General features: G+C 40.8%; 1 long non-coding RNA gene across 1 annotated transcript in view; it reads left to right on the plus strand.

Annotated features, from left to right (window-relative positions):
- Positions 1–2,253: 2,253 nt before the first annotated feature.
- The window catches only part of LOC125614500, an 8,069-nt gene continuing 4,370 nt past the window's right edge, over positions 2,254–5,952 (plus strand). Inside the window, exons 1-2 of the long non-coding RNA XR_007345080.1 lie at positions 2,254–2,264; positions 3,291–3,292. This is a non-coding gene — a long non-coding RNA (uncharacterized LOC125614500). The remainder of the gene's footprint in view (positions 2,265–3,290; positions 3,293–5,952) is intronic.

Consider the following 5,952-nt stretch of genomic DNA (forward strand, 5'->3'; position numbering starts at 1 on the left):
ATGGGGTCAACAGATGGGAAAGCGAAATAAAAAGTTCTATTTTAATTTTTTTATTTTAATGTTCTTAAGGTTTTTCCTTAAGGACAAATGTTAATACACTGATATAAACCAAAGTTCAATCTATATGTTAAAAGACAAGGATTTCTTAAAACACTAATTTAAGAAATTAATGTTATGGGTAAATTGAAACATTAATTTACCCATAACATTGTGTTTATTAAGTTTTTTCTTTCATTCATTTTTTTCTTGAGCAAGTAAACTTGAAGGAATTAAGAATTATACAACTATGGTTAAACAACAACTGGGTTTTTTTTTTGGATTATTGCAATATATTATTTCTGTAAGAGCTAAACAGAATTACTATAAAAATATCAATGAATTGTGATGCTATTACTCTTGTCTGTCTATTAAATATGTTCATATTTTCCAGGTATACAGGTCTTAAAGGCAGAAGTTTTAAAAGAACATTATATCAAGCTGGTGTCCTTCAAACTAAAGTTGTATGGTGATTTGGGGCTCATAAGGATGATAAACCTTATTAGAAATTTATTTATATCCTTTTTATGCTCTATAACTCAACCTGTTATCAATAAGATATAAAGTTTTATGTGATTTTTTACACTGTGGGATAATTTAAATATATTTTTTAAGTTAATGAAAGCCTAAGTTATATAAAGGTTCAAATTGTGAAACACAAAATCGTTTTGTTACTTTTCCACAAAAGGTTAAAATCTCTCAGCCTTTCTCTAATTTATGCTTTACATTAACATCCTATTGTGTTAGCTAATACTCATGTAACCTCAAGCAACAATATATGTAAGCTTTGTAAAATGATATTTAAGAAACAAAGATCAGCTTCAGAACTAGAACACTTCACCGAAGATTTGTAGGAGCTCCACCTTACTGAGATAAGGCTCGGGCTCCCTCCTTACCACATGTCAGAATGTCTTTTCGTTCCTGAGAGCTGGGCTGATCTGTAGCCTGGGTTTGGGAGAGACAGCAGCTGGCCATCATTCTATCTGTACACAACATAAGCTTGCTTTAATTTGATTTAAAATTGGAGTTGGTGGTCTTTTGTTTCCATTGCGGTTCAACACATAGCACTGTCTTTTGACCTTCCTTTCCAAATAAACACCATGAGAGACACAGCAAAAGGCTGGTAACAGAGATAGCAGTGACAATCACCCTAACTTTAGCATGTTTGCTACCTTAAATATTTGGACTCAGGTATGTAAGGAATTCTTATCAATGGCCACACAAGGCCCCAGGAGAGGGAGCATGGTCCAGGATGGCCACCAAGGCCTTGGGGAAGGAGGAACATGAGTGTGGGGAACTGAGAGGACTCTGAGCTCAGGCAGTGCAGGTAAGAAGGGGACAGAGAAGAGCAGATCCAGGTAAGATTGGGTGGTGCTGGCCCAGGAAGTTCATCAGACCCAGGAGTAAATGGGCATCCATGCAAGTGCCTGCTGCTCCACAGTCATTAATAGACCCCAGGACCAGCAATATCCAGGACTCTTGGGCACAATGACCCCAGCAGAGCACAGCAAGAACACCCAGAAGTTTATAGCAACACGCAGGACCCCCTGCAGAACAGGGCAAGCACTGAAAAGCAGGACTCCTGGGAATTTTTTGGCTATAGGATGGAGACTACTATTGCCCTTGTGAGTGCTGACCACCTCCGGGGTGCTGCACCCACTGTGGACTTCGCATGGGCCATGACCACTGGGTAAGAAGGTTGCAGCTCTAAAGTATCTGGAAACCTTGAATCCAGTGCTCCTGAATTCGCACCAGAGACCCTGCTGTATAATGTCCAAACAAGAATTTCTGGCTATGACCTGGGGTCTTTTACCAGTGGAGGCCCCATTAGTGATGTGGGGCAGATGAGACTGGACACCCAGGGAAGATTCAGGGAGCCAACTTATTAGCTGCAGGGCTCACAGGGGTATCCCTAAAATTTTCTAAACCTCCAGTTTGAAATTTCATTGTTTACCCCCAGTGGGAGGGGGTGGAGGTGCACATTTTTTGTAGGAGTCTACATAAAGTTTTTTCTCCTTTACTTTATAGAAAGTGCTTTGTGTACCATTCAGAATAAGATTAGTCAGAGGTCTTTCAAGCATTACCATAAAACCAGAAGTAAGGTCATCAGTCTGCATGGGAACCCACATTGAGTTCTTTGCAAAACCTTTTCCTGACATTCTGTTTAAAGAAAATTATGGTGAGGGTCTCTGGAGAAGCTTATTTAAAATTCTTAGGTGGAGAAGGGAGTGCCACTACATTAGGACATCAGACTGGGACTCTCCTTACCTTGCCTTTTGTTACATGAAAAAAAATCATCACATGATGTTCCCAGGGCTACTGAGGTACCCTAAACAGAGAGAGAGGTCCAGCCTAGATTTTCTGGCATATTCCACCTAAGTATTAATCATGGGGAGAGAAGCTAAGTGGATGTCAGTTTTTAAAATTCACTGATGTCAAGAACCTTCAAGAAAAAAGGGACCAGCTGCAAATGTGGGGGAAACACCTGCAGAGCTGCATCTACTCATGTGGACAGTACTGGGGTCCACGCACACAGCAGCAGCAAACTCACCACCTGAGCTAGGGGAGAGCTTAGTGCTAGAGCACCTGTCTAGCAGGCACAAGGCAAGATTGGGTCCCTGGCACCAGGGAAAGAGAAGAAATAGAAAGGAACTCAATTAAGTACAGGGCAAAGTATATTTTGAGAAGGTGCCTCTCCAAACAATACATACAAATTACAACTTTTATAATGCCCTTTAATGTGCCTACATACAACACAACACATGAGACTTAGAAGAAACATGAGTGATAGAGTGGTGGTCCCAGAGAGTATGTACAGAAAAGGGTGACTTGATCTTGTATATGTCTGTGCACGTGCACAAGCATGTGAGAGTGCATATGTGGGTGCCAAAACTCACCCCATTTTTAATGTCACTTGGTGCTCTAGAGAACACTCACGTGAGAGCCAGGCCATTTTTGATAGTCTCTGTGACCCTGCTAAGATGCTTTTCTGGTGCCTGGTGCATGGAAGGGAAATTAATTAAAGTTCATTATATCATGAGCTCTTAATAAAAATGAATAATTGGTTTCCTTAAATATTGAAATAGTTCTTCCACCCCTGTTTTCAACATAAATTATCTAATATACATTTTTTTCCAAGTCGACTCCAGTTTAGTTCAACTGAACTAATAATAATTTAGAAGGTGTGAATTAATGTTCTTATGATGATCAGCATTATCTTAGAATCTTAGAGCTTGAAGAAGAAACACATGAAGAAGTAATTCCTGCATCTGAACTGGTGACACCTGAAACTCGACACAAACAAGGCACATTTCAATTTACATCAGGGATTCAGGAAACACCCAGGAGCTGAGCACGGTAGCATATGTCTGTGATCCCAGTGGCCATAGCAGGAGGATCACAAGCTTCAATTCAGCCTCAGCAAGAAATGGAGGCCCTGAAGAAGAACTTAGCAAGATCCTCTACGAAACAAACAAACAAACAAACAAACAAAAAATTAAAAAGGACTAGGGATGGGGCTCAGTGCTTAAGGACTCCAGATACGATGATGATACTGTTCCTTTTCTCTTCTCCATTCTCTGAGCCTGGTAATTATATATCTAAAACCTCTCACAATTTTTATTTTGTCATAACATATGTAAAAGTCATACAATATTTGAGGACACAGAAAATATCAGAATTACATATGGAAAAAGTTTTCAAATTATGAGACCAGAGTTTTAAAATACCATTTATTTGATAAAGCCTTTAGTGGAAAAAAAATGGACAATATAAGAGAAAATGTACTTAATGGAAGGAGAGAGAGAAAAACTCTAAAAAAGAATAAAAATGTTGTGACTGAAAGTTAACACAACTAACTTTTTCATACACACATACATGCACAGTATATATAAGATTATGTCATAATATGTGAGTTGACTACAGATGCAGAAAACTTAAAATACAGAAAAATTGAATCTAACAATAAGAGAGATTCAACTCAGAAAAACATGCTACTTTCACATCTTCATGCTGAAACAATCCCTACATCCACCGCAGGCTGCATTTTTATGACCTCTGAAGAGACACAGGAGGAATGAAGGCACACACACTTTCCCCTCAGTGACAGTGGTTTTCTCAAAAAAGAGGTTGCTGGCTGAGGACAGTGCAGGACCATATCAGGCTGAGGCAGCGGCATCACAGGTTCAAGGCCAGCCTCAGCAACTTAGCACCATGACTAGTGAGACCATGTCTCAAAATTGAAAAAAAAAAAAAAAAAATTAAAAAGGACTGGGATGTGGCTTGGTGGTTAAGCACCTTTAGGTTAAGTAGTAGTAAAAATAATAATATAATAATAACAACAACAATAATAATAATTATTATTATAATTATATATTTATTATTATAATTATTGTAAATATTATAATATTATAAATATTATTATAATTATTATTAATTATATAATTATAATAATAATTATTATTATTACAATTATTATTATTATTCAAAAAAAATTTCCTCAGGTCTGAGCAAGTCTAAGTGAATGTGAGTCAACTGAAGTCTCACCACATTTCTTCTCTGGCGCTTTCCTCCAGGGCGATCCTTCCCACTGGTCAGAGGCCTGGAGACGGAAGGTGGGGCTAGAGGAGGTGCTGTTTCTGCTGCTCCCTGGTGAAGCCCAGGAAGTAGGCAGGCTGCTTCTCCACAAGGTCTCGCCTAGACAGAACACCGCATCTCAGAGAGAGGGAGAAGCCCCCTAAGCCGTGGGTTTTCACAGAAATCACCAGCGCTGTGACCACCTGCGCAGAAACCAGAGCCCCTGGGCTCCAGTGAGTCTTCGGCCTCTGGAGCCAGGGCCCGGGTTCGAGCCCACGCGCGGCTCTCCAGCGGCTCAGCAGAAGCACCTCAGCCCCTCTGCAGAGCTCCAGGCTGCGCTGCTCCCACGCAGCTCACTCGGCTGCTACCTGTCCACAGCACAAGGCCATTGGCCAGCTCCCCCACCTCACTGGACACCCGGGTTCTGGAAGCAGAGCGACTCCATCTTGAATCACCTTCCTCGCCATTTTATGGGGGACATAGCTCACAGATGGAATTGCCATCTCAGCAGGTACCTGATTTCCAGCCACCCCCCAGCGGTGATAATGGTCACAGTGGCCTCCCAATACAAGATCAGCTCTCAGGTGGACAGGAGTGCAGTGCGCCGCCCACCTGGAGTGAGCTGGGGCTGAGAGGCCCTGCAGTTGGGACCTGATAAATAAGAGAGGGAAGGGGACTACAATCTGGGACACAACTGAGAGATCAGGATCTGGGAAATCTCTAGGTGAGAGAGGGAGATGATACCATACTGGGGGCTCAAGTCAGATGAGTGGTCACAAAAACGACCTGTGAGACACTTCTCAAAAGAAGATATACAATCAATCAACAAATATATGAAAAAATGCTCATCATTTCTATCAATCAGAGAAATGCAAATCAAAACTATGCTAAGGTACCATCTCACTCCAGTCAGAATGGCAGCTATTATGAAGAGAAACAACAATAAGTGTTGGTAGGATGTGGGGAAAATGGTACACTCCTACACGGCTGATGGGACTGCAAATTGGTACAGACAGTATGGACATTCCTTGGAAATCTAGAAATGGAACCACCATTTGACCCAGCTATCCCTCTCTTCGGACTATACCTAAAGGGCTTAAAAACAGCATACTACAATGACACAGCCACATCCATGTTTATAGCAGTGCAATTCACAATACCTAAACTGTGGAGCCAGCCTAGATGCCCTTCAGTGGATGAATAAATAAATAAAAAAATGTGGCATATATACACAATGAAATTTTACTCAGAAATAAAAGAGAATAAAATCATAGCATTTTCAGGTAAATAGATGGCGTTGGAGAAGATAATGCTAAGTGAAGCTAGCCAATCCCCCCCCAA

This window comes from Marmota marmota, unplaced genomic scaffold, assembly GCF_001458135.2.
Source record: "Marmota marmota marmota unplaced genomic scaffold, marMar, whole genome shotgun sequence".
In the NCBI taxonomy this organism is placed as follows: domain Eukaryota; kingdom Metazoa; phylum Chordata; class Mammalia; order Rodentia; family Sciuridae; genus Marmota; species Marmota marmota.